General features: G+C 40.8%; 1 long non-coding RNA gene across 3 annotated transcripts; it reads left to right on the top strand.

The window, feature by feature from the left end:
* The first annotated feature begins 8925 nt into the window (after positions 1-8925).
* LOC135097008 (uncharacterized) lies at positions 8926-13246 on the top strand. Of its 3 annotated transcripts, XR_010265276.1 has the most exons (4): positions 8926-9297; positions 9748-9913; positions 11954-12042; positions 12519-13246. It is a non-coding gene; the product is annotated as an uncharacterized LOC135097008 (long non-coding RNA). The 3 variants fall into 3 exon arrangements; XR_010265278.1 differs by lacking the exon at positions 11954-12042 and having other exon boundaries at positions 8927-9297; XR_010265277.1 differs by lacking the exons at positions 11954-12042; positions 12519-13246 and adding an exon at positions 11633-11947 and having other exon boundaries at positions 8927-9297.
* Positions 13247-14860: the final 1614 nt, after the last annotated feature.

Here is a 14860-nt window from a genome sequence, read left to right as displayed (position 1 = left end):
ATAAAAATAATAATAATAATAATAATAATAATAATAATAATAATAATGATAATAATAATAATAATAATAATAATAATAATAATAATAATAATAATAATAATAATAAGAGTAAGATGATGAAAAACAAAAGTAGTGACGATAATATTGACTTTTTTTCATCCGGAGGCATATACATCTTATAAGAAACAATTGACACACACAATAATTACAAAATATATTAACAATGGTAAAAGAAATCAATGTTATAGTAAAGTACAACTCAATGAAAAAAATACTAATAATGTTCTATATTAATATGAAAACCAATACTTTCAGAAGCACAGGTGCATTCTTATCAACCATCCTCTGGAAATTGTTAGAGATCATTCCCTTGCATTATATAATTACTCCACGTCCTTATTATATATATATATATATATATATATATATATATATATATATATATATATATATATATATATATATATATATATATATATATATATATATATATATATATATATTTTGTTGCAGCTCCGTGAAAACACGATAACGGCCAATACCTGCCGGGGAATCATCCCCTTGTTGCGCCGCCGCCCGTGACGTCACCACGAAGAAGATACACAGTGCGACAGACAACACTCGTCTAACCTGGAATGAGGCGGAGGGTGCGGCGAGGTGGTCAGCTGTGGCTGTGGCCGCCTTCAGCCCACCCGCCTGACTGCTCCTCTTTGTCACCGAGTCATGGGAAAGTCGAGGTGTTATATATAGTAAACGCCTCGCACCTGCGCCTCCTAAATGCTTAATCCTTTCACTGTCGGATCATTTTTCTTTTTATCATCTGCTACTTTATAGGCGCTAATTTGTGTACAGTGACTCCTCCCCTACAGTTCTTTATTTACTTTATTCTTTTTAGTAATAGCTGCTGATTGCTTGGAGCTCGGAAACTGCTAGTAGAAGTGAATAGATTGACAGTGAACACGTAACACACAGTGTGTGTGTGTGTGTGTGTGTGTGTAAAGACGGCTCCCTAATTAATGAAGCAGATTCCCTGCCTGTATTTCTAACAAAAGTGCCAAAAGAAATGTTTCACGATACACCGTATCGTGAAACATTTCTGCCCGCACCCCGACTACTTTCAATAGGCTGTAAATGAAATTACACGAGTTTTAAGAGTGTTTCTGTGGTTCTAGTTACAGACTGGTAAGGTCTCTACAGCATCAACGGGAGAACCAGTCTTGAAAACCCGGGTAATTATTTCTGTGGCCTTTGAAAATAGTCTGGTGAGAGAGCAAAGCCTTTCAGAATACAGACACATAACCTTGCTTCATGAAAAAATAAGTGCATTCATGATACCTAAGACTGCCTTTCTACATTCCCCCAGTGACTGCAATGTATCTTTTTTTTTTTTTATCTCGTAGCATTAGTCTGTCTGTCATTGATGAAAACACCCGCACTACATGTATTACGTTATTTCATTAGTCTCAAGTCGCTATTTCAAGTCTATATAAGCCTCAATAAATACGAGAGCTGTGGTGGTGGTCTGCTTCACGTCTGCCAATTAGAGCGTTCTATTTTTCCGTTTTCTTTCGTATTCTTCGTAAAGCTCACGTATCCTTCATTTGTCGTTACTTCTTGCCTCACAGAGTATTGGTAAGTGTCTTCTACTGGTAATAATAACCGTGATTCTATTATTTTGTATCATTACAAGTAGTATTGCGAAAGTGGCTCCGTTCTTAGTGATAATTACCTCAGCACAGCCTTCACCAATCAGCGCCAAGTATTCAAGTCACGTGATACTCTCTCCTCGCCGTCTCTTCAGCCATTCGCCCTGCGCCCGCTGACGTGACGAGTCCCTGGTTGTGTTACGGCGGTGAAGCGGTGTTGCATCTGTCCCTGGCGGGCATGTTGTGGTGGACTGCGGTGTGGAGGGAGAGGTGGATGTGAGTATGGCCTGGTGGTGGATAGGGAGGAGTGGATAGTGAAGAGAGATGTGGAGAGTAGGATGGTGGAAGGGGGAGGTGGAGGTGGCTATGGCGGACGTGACTGGGTTGAGGTGGTGGTTGTGGTGGTGTTTGGTGTGGTTGGAATGGTTGTAGAGGGTGTTGGTAGTGATGGTGAACGTGACTGGCTTATGTTAAAGGTGGTTGCGGTTGTTGGGGATGGTGGTGGTTGTGTGACAGTGGTGGGTGCAGCGGACGCAACGGTGTTGTGGTTGTTGGGTGTGGTTGAGGATTGCGATGGTGGTGGTGGTGGAGGTGATAGGTGGCGGTGGTCGTAGTCGGAGCGGGCTAAGCGGTGGTGGTGGTGGTGTAAAAAGGTGTTTATCGGACGGAGTGGAAGTGGTGGTGGTGGCGGTGATACGATTATCAGGGATGAGAGAGAGAGAGAGAGAGAGAGAGAGAGAGTGTGTGTGTGTGTGTGTGTGTGTGTACTCCTATAATCAGCAAATTGCAGTCACTCGTTCGCTTGTTTCACCTCCCTGTTTCAGGCCTTCTCTCCCCTTCCCTTCCTCCCCGCTCCCTTCCTAACCTGCCTGCCACCCTCTCCCCGCTTTTTCCTGCCTGTCCTCCCCTGCTCCTCGTGTCCCAGGTGAGTGTTGCCTTATTTGAGTCAATGTATAATGGTTTTTATTTGAGATTGAAGCTCCACACGTAATGAAAGGTAGTAATCGGTGGTTTTGTATACTATTATTGGACTATTTATGTAAACTTACAATAGAAAATTAATTCTATTAGGAAATGTGTGCATATTTAAACAATTTCATCAATATAATGACCTGTGTGATGTGACGTCAGTGAGAGAGAGAGAGAGAGAGAGAGAGAGAGAGAGAGAGAGAGAGAGAGAGAGAGAGAGAGAGAGAGAGAGAGAGAGAGAGAGAGATTGACAGCAAATGAAGCAGTATTTTAAATTTCCTGGCTCTGATGATGAATGTTATATGACTGAGGCTGTAGTTAAGTAAGTTGAGAAGCTGAGCAGATAAATATGAGTACACCACCTGTCTGTCTGTCCGTCTTTCAGTCAGTCAGTCAGTCTGTTGATGAAGGAATGGTGGAGAGACCAATATGTGTCTGTCTGTCCGTCTTTCAATCAATCAGCCAATCTGTTGTTGGATGACTTCTGGAGAGAGCAGTCTGTCTGTCTGTCCGTCTTTCAATCATACAGTCAGTCAGTCAGTCAGTTGATGGAGGAATGGTGGAGAGACCAATATGTGTCTGTCTGTCCGTCTTTCAATCACACAGTCATTCAGTCAGTCTGTTGATGGATGACTGGTGGAGAGAGCAATCTGTCTGTCTGTCCGTCTTTCAGTCACACAGTCAGTCAGTCAGTCAGTCAGTCAGTTGATGGAGGACTGGTGGAGAGAGCAATCTGTGTCTGTCTGTCTACGTGATGCTTCCCTCCGCCGTTTCATTACGTAGACAAAATACATGAAAGGGAAATATTGGTTTTATGGACAGGTGTGGTGGTGGTGGTGGTGGTGGCGCCATTAGTAGTATTCAGGTGTCATACCTGTAACGTAATAAGGAATGAAGGCAGGACGTATGCGATGGCAGCTTGAAGGTAACAATTGGTGATGAAAGGTGGTGGTTGGTGGTGGTGGTGGTGGCAGGGGCTGTGAGGGCTGCCTGTTACCACCACCTTCACTATCCCAAGCGCATATCCCTGGCTGACCCTTCGCTCCCCCGTTCTTTCCCTGCCCTCAATTCATCGCCCCCCTCTCTCTCTCTCTCTCTCTCTCTCTCTCTCTCTCTCTCTCTCTCTCTCTCTCTCTCTCTCTCTCTCTCTCTCTCTCTCTCTCTCTCTCTCTCTGGATTTAGCCGGCTATCCTCTCAGCCTCATCCTTCACGTACTGCTTCCCTCCCTCTCTCAACCATTCATCCTGACTCACTCCCATTGTTTCCTCAAGTCTCTCTCTCATCCCTCATTCATCCTTTTATTCTTATGCTTCCATCATTCACTCTTCCTCTCCTTCCTCACTCCTGTCTCTCTGATATTCACTCACCCTCAACCATCTCATCTACTTTCACCCCCATTCCTCCCTCATCCCTTCCCATATGGTTCTTTTCCCCTACATCCCCCCCTCTCTCTCTCTCTCTCTCTCTCTCTCTCTCTCTCTCTCTCTCTCTCTGCAGACGAGTGCAGTTGTGTTCTGAGTCAGTTTTTCTAATGTTTGTGAAGTGGTTGGCGTGGGTGGCAGGGGCGTGGAGGGCGTCACGCTGGTAGTGTAGAAAAGAAAGCGAGAGAAAAGTGATGCGTCACTGGTGTTTAATACCTGAGTGAAGTACTGGCGTCGTAAAGACCATTTCTGTCCATTGTGATTTCTGAGTTTTAGTAATGAGGCTTTGTAATGGGTCGTTTATCATTTATTTTATTTTTTACGTGGACAAAAATTGTGCTTACTTTATATATATACATATATATATATATATATATATATATATATATATATATATATATATATATATATATATATATATATATATATATATATATATATATATATATATATAAGTAAACACAATTTTCCTTCACATCAAGTTGTCATCAAAACTTGCTCCATTCATTCCATTGCCAAACTGAGACCATGTACCCTGACACATTAACAAAAAAATAAATAAATAAAAAATCCCTTTACCTTTCTCTACTGAGAGAGAGAGAGAGAGAGAGAGAGAGAGAGAGAGAGAGAGAGAGAGAGAGAGAGAGAGAGAGAGAGAGAGAGAGAGAGAGAGAGAGAGAGAGAGAGAGAGAGAGAATGGTGGCCAGAGTAAGACGAAGGAGAAAGCAAGTTAAACAAAACAAATGGAAAGTGAGAGAAAAGCAAGAAAATACAGATGAAAAGAAAATCTGCGGTAAAAATGCACCGCTGAAACAAAAACGAATAAGAAAGTGTAATGAAACGATGAGATAATTTTGTGTTTTTGTGAGCCCGCAATTATGCTGCACCCACCCTCTACCAATACTACCACTACTACTACTACTCCTACCACTGCAATTTATGAGCAGTAGGTGACAGAAACGAAGAAGCGCAAACACCTGGAGATAGGTGAGCTTGATAGGAAGTTACAAGTAGAATATGAAGCAAAACTCAAAGACTCACTGAGAGAACTTGAGAGGACTGTGAAGAACAACTCAAGAACATTACGCCCTAAGTGGACGACCTGTACGAGGCCAAGGTGAGAGTGAGAGTGAGAGGGGAGTAGGTAGGTGACGGATTTGAACTGGAGAAAGATTAGGGTGGAGAGAATTGAAGGTTGTAACTTCTAGGGACATTGGGAGGGAGTGAGAGAGTGAGAGGGGAGTGGGTAGGTGACGGTTTTGGACGTTAGAAAGACTACGGTGGAGAGAGTTATATAAAAAAAAAATGGTGTTATATTAAGTAAAATCAGTCAATATTTAACACGTCAGGCGCCACACGCACCACCGCCGTTACATTTCAGACTATTCAAAGTTGCCGTGTGTACCACTGGCCCAACATTTATCACTTTTCTTCCCTTTTTTTTTTTTAACAATGAATTCCATTAAATAATGGGCAAAAATGAAACGCAAATCTTTTAAACAAATGTTGATTATTAATTATCATAATTTTTAATGAGGCAAATATAATAATGGTAAAAAAATGAAAGAGTATCTTTTGTGAAGTGACATTGTAACTGGTCAAAATACAAAGGTGGAACTTTAAATGTTAATAATAAAACTTGTCTCAGTCACGGCTCAACATATAGATGTAGTATCCTTAACAACTGTCATCTATATATTGTTTTATTATAAAGCAAATCTGTGATTGCAAAACAACATAACATTTTTACCTACTCTTATTGAAATCATTACTATCATTTCTTGCACAAAGGAGAACTTTTCCTGTAACAAATGAAAGCCTGTGTCCTGTTTGCAGCTGCACAAAGAAAAGGCTTTATCCTTCAACATTCATATAAACAGCTTCTTCATTCCTTGTGTAGTGAAAACAGTGACTCAAGAAATGATTGCAGCAAATGTGTGAAGGTCACTATTGATGGAGAGACTGCTTTCTTTCAAAACATAGGAGGCATCCATGTACCTTTCCATCACACTGATCACATACACTCTTCACACTCCTACCTTCTCAAGCTGCACTTCCCCGTCCTTCATTCACACTAAAGATTTGACAGCGCCCTCTGCATCTTTTTCCCTCTCTTCTAGAGTGACCTTGCAATTCTACAAGAAAACGGTGTTCTCTTACCTCCCAGAGAGAGAGAGAAAGAGAGGGAGGGGGCTACAATAGTCCCCCTCCCTCCCTCTCTCTCTCCCGGTTTGTCTGTCGGTTTCTTTTTTTTTCTATTTTGTTTAATCTACTACTACTACTACTACTACTACTACTACTACTACTACTACTACTACTACTCGTACTACTACTACTAATCGTACTACTACTACTACTAATCGTACTACTACTACTCGTACTACTACTACTACTTCTACTACTACTACTACAACAACTACTACTACTACAACAACTACTACTACTACTACTACTACTACTAACACATCTACTACCACCACCACCACCACCACCACCACCACCACCACCACCACCACTACTACTACTACTACTACTACTACTACTACTACTACTACTACTACTACTACTATCACCACCACCACCACCACCACTACTACTACTACTACTACTACCACCACCACCACCACCACGAATACCACCACCACCACTACTACCACCGCCACAACCACCACTACTACCACCGCCTCCACTACTACCACCGACACTACCACCACCACCACCACTACTACTACCACCGTCACCACTACTACCACCGCCACCACCACCACTACTACCACTACCACTGCTACTACCACCATCACCACTACCACTACTACTACCACCACCACAACCAACACCACCAACACCACCACAACCACCGCCACCACCACCACCACCACCACCACAACAACAACAACCACCACCACCACCACCACCACCACTACTACTACCACTACCGCTGCTACTACTACTACTACCACCACTACCACCAGTACTACTACTACTTTTACTGCTACTACTACTACTACTACTATTGCAGGTGACCCATGAACTACCTCTAACAATGGTGATGAAGAACCAGAAGTGGGTTGTAGGTGACGAGATAACTATCCCAGGTCATCCCGGAAGTGGCGAGGTGACCCCATACAGCTCCACAAGGTCGTGGAGGACACCAGACATAGCCACGTGGTCGCCTACACTCAGCCATCCACCTCACCTGCCCCAGACTGCTACCCGGACACCATCCAGCCACAAGAACCCAGATAAGCACTTCCGGGGTCCTTGGTTGTGGTTAGCTAGCTAGTTTGTTTAGGGGTCACTTGCTGTACATAGGAACCCTCCTCGGTCTGATGCTATTTTTTTTATTTTTATTTTTGAGGTGTAACGCTGTGCTCTACGTGAGAGTGAGTGTTTATCTTTATTTATTTACTTTTTTTCCTGAAGACCAGTTCTGATGTTATCTTGGAGGTTAACGGAGAAGAGTTCTTCACAACTGTGTTTGTTGTTTTATTTTATTTTTTTATTGGTCACTTTTTGTTTTTTGTTGTGATTGTTATTAATTTTATTTATTTGTATTGAAATATGTGAGTGTGAATGCAGCACAATATATAAAGGTGTGCATTCCAGAGTGAAAGGAAGGCGTGCACAGGGTAGAGTGCACAGGATGCAGTGCCTTGTTTTTATCACCAGACCTTGATTGATTGAAGCAAATGAAAACTTTGGTGTGAGTACCTTACAAAGACACTTGACAATACTAATGTCACCTCACCTCGTGGTTTCACCTTAAACCTACAAACATAAATAAATAATTTATTCTCATTTATTCTCATCTTTACAAATTACAGTCTTTACACATCAAAGTAACTAATCACCTTTATTCATCCACTTGAGGGGGTTGAAGGATCGCTAATCCCATATTAAATTGCCTGTGTTCAACTCGCCTCTCCTCCCTCATTTATTGACCAATTCATTTAAAAAATATTTTTATCAGGAAGGTTGCAAGAAGAATGTCTGCTATCTTTTTTTTTGTACGATAAGTTTTTTTTTTCGATGAAAAAGTAAAAAAAAAAAACTGTCAAATATTTACTTTCAAATATTTGTCAGAAATCAAAATCAGTTACAAACAAAAATGACGACAGCAGACTTTGTTCGCCTCTCACAGCTTGATAAGCCGCAATGGCCCATCTGTGTGTAACACCAATAACAACGGAGATCATTTTTATATGCAAAAATCCGCCATTTTAAGTTATGTCAAAGTTTAAGGGATGACTATAATACACCTATTGCAGCTAAGGACTTGAAATTCACATGATATATACATCACAATATGATGAAAAACAGATATAGATTAATTTAGTTACTACGATTGGTTTTGTACATAGGCCTAAAGTAATTCATGATTTCACCCTTAATTACCCGGGGGGGGGGAGGGAGGAAGGCGGGTGAAAACAATTTTTGTTATATTTCGACTTTTAGATCAAAACCAGTGTTTAACTGTTTGAAATAAATAAAATATTAATGCAAAAGATATCTAATGCAGACACATTGACTATTTCCTAGATTTACGGAAAAAATATTTATCTTATTTTTCGTATATAAATTTGAAAAAAATAGTTAGACCTAAAATTACGTACTCTCTAATGTTGTACGCAGCAAAAGAAGCGTAGATATTCATAGGAGACTGAGGAAGAACGGGTACGCCAGAAAGAAAAAAAAAAAAAAGACATGTCTCGCAGCGGGCGAAACCGTGAAATTTCATAACAGAAGACCTCATTACATAAGGGGATATATATATATATATATATATATATATATATATATATATATATATATATATATATATATATATATATATATATATATATATATATATATATATATATATATATATATATATCAAAACATTACATATTATATAAAAAATGGAAAAAAAATGTAGAAAATAAAAAAAAATAAAAAAAAATTCATATCCGGATCGTACAACGACACCCTTGATGCAAAACATGTTTGCGCGCCTGACGATGTTAAGACACACGACACACACTTCCCTTGAGAAAAGATGATAGCCTTCACGAGTGTCTTACTATTTCTTTGCAGAGCCCCTCTTCTTGATGACGACGCGTACACTGTCAGCTACACTTTGCAGTGTCTCACTTAAATTTTTCTCTATCTTTGTATCTCTCCATTTCAGATAAATTGTTATCTTTCCAAGGGTTGAGGAGAACATGGTCGTGGTTCAAGTGAAGCCACTACAGCCACTCCCTGACAAGCCTTCCACACCGGTGAGTGTTGTTCAAGCATGTATTAGTATTGCTAATTCCTTATTTCCTAGAACATCTACCACTATATAATGGCAATGTCTTTCCAACACAAATAACGTCAAGCAAAAATAAACTCTACACTAACTAAGTGATGAAAAACGTAGCATCATCCGCTGCACAAAACAATACAGCAGCGAAGTGACACTGCCAGGACTTGAACCAACACCTGCCTGCCTCACTGACACCTGCCGTGGTGCCAGGGAGTGCCGAGGCCTGTGCTGCCACCACGCTGAGAGAGGGCGAAAGAGAAGAGCATTAGAGAGGAATGACCGTGGCAGGAAGGATGGTGTGTTAGGTGACTGGTTCAGACAGTGACAGTGGACAGAAGAAATGCTGGAGAATGATTAAACCACAGGTGGTTCATGTTCTAGTTGTTCAAGATTTCGAAGAAAATTTTTTTTTTTTTCCTAGACAGACAGTGGCAGCAGACACACAAGAGACGATGGTGTGGTGGACAAGAGGATGCAGGGAGACAGCAGACAGAATGGAAGCTACAGATGAAAGAAGAGCAGGTCAAGCCATGGCAGCAGACACATAGACAGACAGATTGGATAAGAAAGAAGTATTATTTAGTGAGGTAAGGAACTGTACAACCCTTCACGGTGCTGACTACTTGATAGCAGAGGTGGTTCATGTTGGTTCAGGATTTGGTTTGAAGCTGTTACGTGAAAAGAAAAGTCTGAGGAACGAGAGGTTGTATTGTCACTTGTCAACAAAGTGGCAGAGTATTGCTATAACACTTATAGCCAAAGCTGTACCAGCTGCCTGAGTGTGTCATGTCCATTGTGTACTTACAGTCACCTTTGTCATGTCTACGCTAGTGGAGGAGAGGGAAGAACAAACCTTGAATCGTCCAGGGTTAGAGTTTTTAGCAAAGGTTTGAGCGAAGAGTTCAGCTTTAGAGATAGATGTGATAGCAGTGGTGCCATCTGGTTGAAATAAAGAAGGGAAAGGAGAAGCAAAGTTATTATAGATGTTTTTGGGTAAGTGCCAGAAGTCACGAGGGAGAGTTAGATCTTGAAACGTTTTGACACTTTCTGTTAATGAAGGAGTTTTTTTTTTGGCTAATTGGAGAACAGACTTGGCATGGCAGAAATGTAAAGTGCATTAGATTCCGGTGATGGAAGAAGGCTTAAGCACCTTTGGTGGGCCACCTCTCTATCATGTATAGCACGAGAACAAGCTATGTTAAACCAAGTTTAACTTTTGAAGGTTTAGGTCGAGAAAAAGAGTGAGGAATGTACGCCTCCATGCCAGACACTATCACCTCTGTTATGCGCTCAGCACACAAAGACGGGTCTCTGACACGGAAGCAGTAGTCATTTTCCAAGGAAAATCAGCAAAATACCTCCATGTTCCCCCAACTAGTACAGGCAAAACGCCAGTGGCACCTTCCTTTTGGGGGATCCTGAGGAGGGATTGGAGCGATAGGACAAGATACAGATATGAGACTGTGATCGGAGGAGCCCAACGGAGAAGAAAGGGTGACAGCATAAGCAGAAGGATTAGAGGTCAGGATAAGGTCAAGAATGTTGGGCCTATCTTCAACACGGTCAGGAATACGAGTAAGGTGTTGCACCAATTGCTTTAGGTCGTGGAGAATAGCAAAGTCTAAGGCTAGTTCACCAGGATGGTCAGTGAAGGGAGAGGAAAGCCAAAGTTGGTGGTGAACATTGAAGTCAGTCTCCAAGAATTAAGATCTCTGCAAAAGGGAAGAGAGTCAATGTGCTCCACTTTGGAAGTTAAGTAGTCAAAGAATTTTTCATAGTCAGAAGAGTTATTTGAGAGGTATACAGCACAGATAAATTTAGTTTGAGAGTGACTCTGTTGTCGTACCGTGGTGGTGGAAATCTCGGAAGATTCAAGAGAGTGGAAAGCAGGTTAAGTCATTGCGCACATGAACACAGCATCCAGCCTTGGATCGAAAAAGAGGATAGAGAAAGTAGGAGGGAACAGAAAAGGGGCTACTATCAGTTGCCTCAGACATCTGAGTTTTAGTGACGAAAGGATGATGAAGCTTAATAGAGGAGAGGCAGTGTTCTACAGATTGAACGCGAATGTTGCAGAAGTTTATGAAGAAAAACTGAGAGGGGTATCAAGACATTTAGGGTCGTTACCAGAAGAGCAGTCTGACCCGGGGACAATTGTGGTCCGCTCACCAGATGGGGTCTCCGAGGCTGGTGTAGGAGTATGTGTGTAATAATTAGGTGCTGGTAGTTGTTTTGTGTGCAGGAAGAGAGATATCTCCATGACTATAACGTTGGGTACGATTGAAAACATCCTTTGGTTTCCACAGATATGTACACACTAGTAGTAACAGTTTTCACCTGTAGCACCAGAAACAGTCTTCCTCACACGAACCGTTTTACTGCCGGGACTTGAAGGCTGATGAAGCAGTGCGGCGGAGGTCACGCCTCTCAGAGTGTTTATACTTGTTGTCAACACCGCCATAACTAATACAAACTCTTTAGTGCAGGTAGTTAAATAACTGCAATCATTGTTCCAGATTCCTAAATTCACAAAGTGCATAACTCATTCCAAGTTTTTATTGCAGATAATTAAAGTTTTAGTGAAATAATTATTCCTATTCCTAATGTTGTGTGGTGCATTATCTCAGACAGGCCCACTGGAAGCTGTCAGAGTGCTGTGGCATGTGGCAAGAACCAAGTGTTCAGGAGCACACACTGTCCCTTCACCAGTCAGCAGGTTACGAAAAACAATGCAGTATTTTGTTGAGTAATCAAAGTAATAAAATGTAAATGATAAAATGTCAGTACTGATTTAGAGTGTCACACTCCACCATGGCAAAGACTGCCGGCTGAGTAATATTCAAGTTGTATTAGTGAGACTCTACTCAATGTTAATTATAAGGCAGGTGTAAAAAAAATAGTTAAAAATGTATCATAGTACAAGAAAATGACAGCTCAAAATGTAAACATATCTTTACTTGTTAGACTTGAATGGTCATTAAGTAGTGCAGCAGACCCTTCCTACAGTAAATTCACTATTATTTGTAGACTGGCCTTATTGTCTCTCATCATTTTACTTTTCTCATTATTCTGTCTTGTTTTCTCATTAATACTTGAGTGCCTTCATGTTATCTCTATTATTGTGACTGTTTCTCTCACTATGTTGCTGATGTTGTCTACTCTCATCATCTGACTGACTGCTCGCCTTCACAGATCTGGGCGGCTTGGGAGCCTCACTACAAACTGAAGACCCGTTCACTTGAAGGACAGTTGGAGTCGGACACAAGATCCAAGAGGGAGTTATTTTTAAACGAGAGCTTCAGGCAGAAAATTCGAGTGGATTTTCAACTCTAAAAATAACTTTTTTGGGGGGATATTTTGAACCTTCTTTATCTTGAAAAATAACTCCAGATATTATGACTCTAGCTGGAAGTTGACCTGAGCAATGTAGGGTTTGCTGCAGTGAGATTACCAAGGCACGAGTGTCTGGGATTTAAAGATGATGGATATGTGTCCTGTGTGCTGCTGTGCTGGGAGGAGAGGAGCAGCAGCAGTCGTGGGGCTCTGTTGCTGCTGTCACTGGTGCAGCTGTTCACTCCTGCAGCTACCTTCCCTCAACATACTGTGTCTTCCCTCACCTGCAATGAACAACTATGAACAATACTTCTCCTGCGATGAGGAACAGTGAATAACCTCTCTCTCTCTCTCTCTCTCTCTCTCTCTCTCTCTCTCTCTCTCTCTCTCTCTCTCTCTCTCTCTCTCTCTGTCTCTCTCTCTGTCTCTCTCTCTCTCTCTCTCCACAGTATGTCCCCCACAGTATGTTTACAAACCCACAGTGACTCTCCACAGCCCCTCACCAACAATTGTCTCCTTCACACACACACACACAAATGTTAGAATCTTGTAGTGTCTACAACAAGGAATGGAACCGAAATCGACAAGCCAAATTTTCTTCCAGCCTGCGTGAGTGTAGTGAGGCTCAATGTGTGTGTACAAGTGAAGAATATATATTAAATGCTTGACTCAAAAATATGAGGCTTACACAAAAATACAGGACACAACTTGAGTGTGGTGAGTCAAAGGTGAATCAAAATGTTCAACTTTGAATTAACTTACAACAAAAACTAACTAAATAAAACACACTATAAAGAAATAATCTCATCAATTAACACTGAAAAAAAAAATATATACACCAACACAAAATAAATAAATCAATCAATAAATGAAGACTAAATAAAGCAAATTAATCTGAACGCTAGTCGTATATTTTTAAACACTACGGTGAAGAAAGATAATGAAGCTTAAATAAACATTGAGAGAGAAAGAGAAATTTGTGGTCTTCCTAAATCTCTCTCTCTCTCTCTCTCTCTCTCTCTCTCTCTCTCTCTCTCTCTCTCTCTCTCTCTCTCTCTCTCTCTCTCTCTCTCTCTCTCTCTCTCTCTCTCTCATACACAAACAATAAAAAACAAAATAAGTAAATAAACAAAAAATACAAGCAAATAATAATAGCCATCCACACCAAGACATCCCAATCCAGCCAATCACGAGACAGCAGCAGACACACCGAGAGGATTGGGAGAAAGAAGAAGAAGAAAAAAAAATGAAAAATAATGGATACGGGGAGAATAAGAAAAGAATAAGAAAAAAATGGCGAATCAAGAGAAAAAATGAGAAAAATAAAGGGAAAAAATACGAATAAAATCAAAAGGAAAAAAATGAGGGAAGAGAAAAAATGGGGTGAGGAGGGGAACACTTAGGAAAATAAACCAAACAATAGGGCATTACATTGTGATTAGGTATAGCAGGGATGGATTATGAGAGAGAGAGAGAGAGAGAGAGAGAGAGAGAGAGAGAGAGAGAGAGAGAGAGAGAGAGAGAGAGAGAGAGAGAGAGAGATCTGCTCAGGAATTTAATTTTGTGTTGGTGGTTTACGCCATCTCTCTCTCTCTCTCTCTCTCTCTCTCTCTCTCTCTCTCTCTCTCTCTCTCTCTCTCTCTCTCTCTCTCCTTAAAACAGTTTTGTCGTTCTGCTTTTTCTCGCTCTTATCTTTCGTTGAGAGAGAGAGAGAGAGAGAGAGAGAGAGAGAAGAAAATATCATTATCACACACACACACACACACACACACACACACACTCTTTTCATAGTTAAGTTAACACTTTTAATAAAAAAAATATAACCCTTTCTTTTTATCTTATATATCACAATAACCCTTCCCTTCCAAATGAAACCAAACCATTACGAAATATTACTTGCTTCTCTCCTGTAACTTATAATGAAACGCTTGAATTAATTCATAAGGTGCGCAAAGGAGCTTAATTAATAAACAGGAAAGATTATAAATGGGAAAAAAAAGGTGAAATATGAATGAGTTTGAGGAAAGGTGTGTGTGTGTGTGTGTTAAGGTAATGGGTTTTACAAATGAAGAATGTAAGGTATTGGATCCGAAAGCATAAGGGATTGGACGCCCTGAGTGAAGCGGTTACAGGTGTCTGTTGTTCCCGTGGTTGATATACTGAGACAACTTGTTCGCCACCTTGCAGTTTCCTATACAGGG

This window comes from Scylla paramamosain, unplaced genomic scaffold (genome assembly GCF_035594125.1).
Source record: "Scylla paramamosain isolate STU-SP2022 unplaced genomic scaffold, ASM3559412v1 Contig10, whole genome shotgun sequence".
Classification (NCBI taxonomy): Eukaryota; Metazoa; Arthropoda; class Malacostraca; order Decapoda; family Portunidae; genus Scylla; species Scylla paramamosain.
Note: the sequence above shows the minus strand (reverse complement) of the source record. Positions and strands in the feature narration are given on the sequence as shown.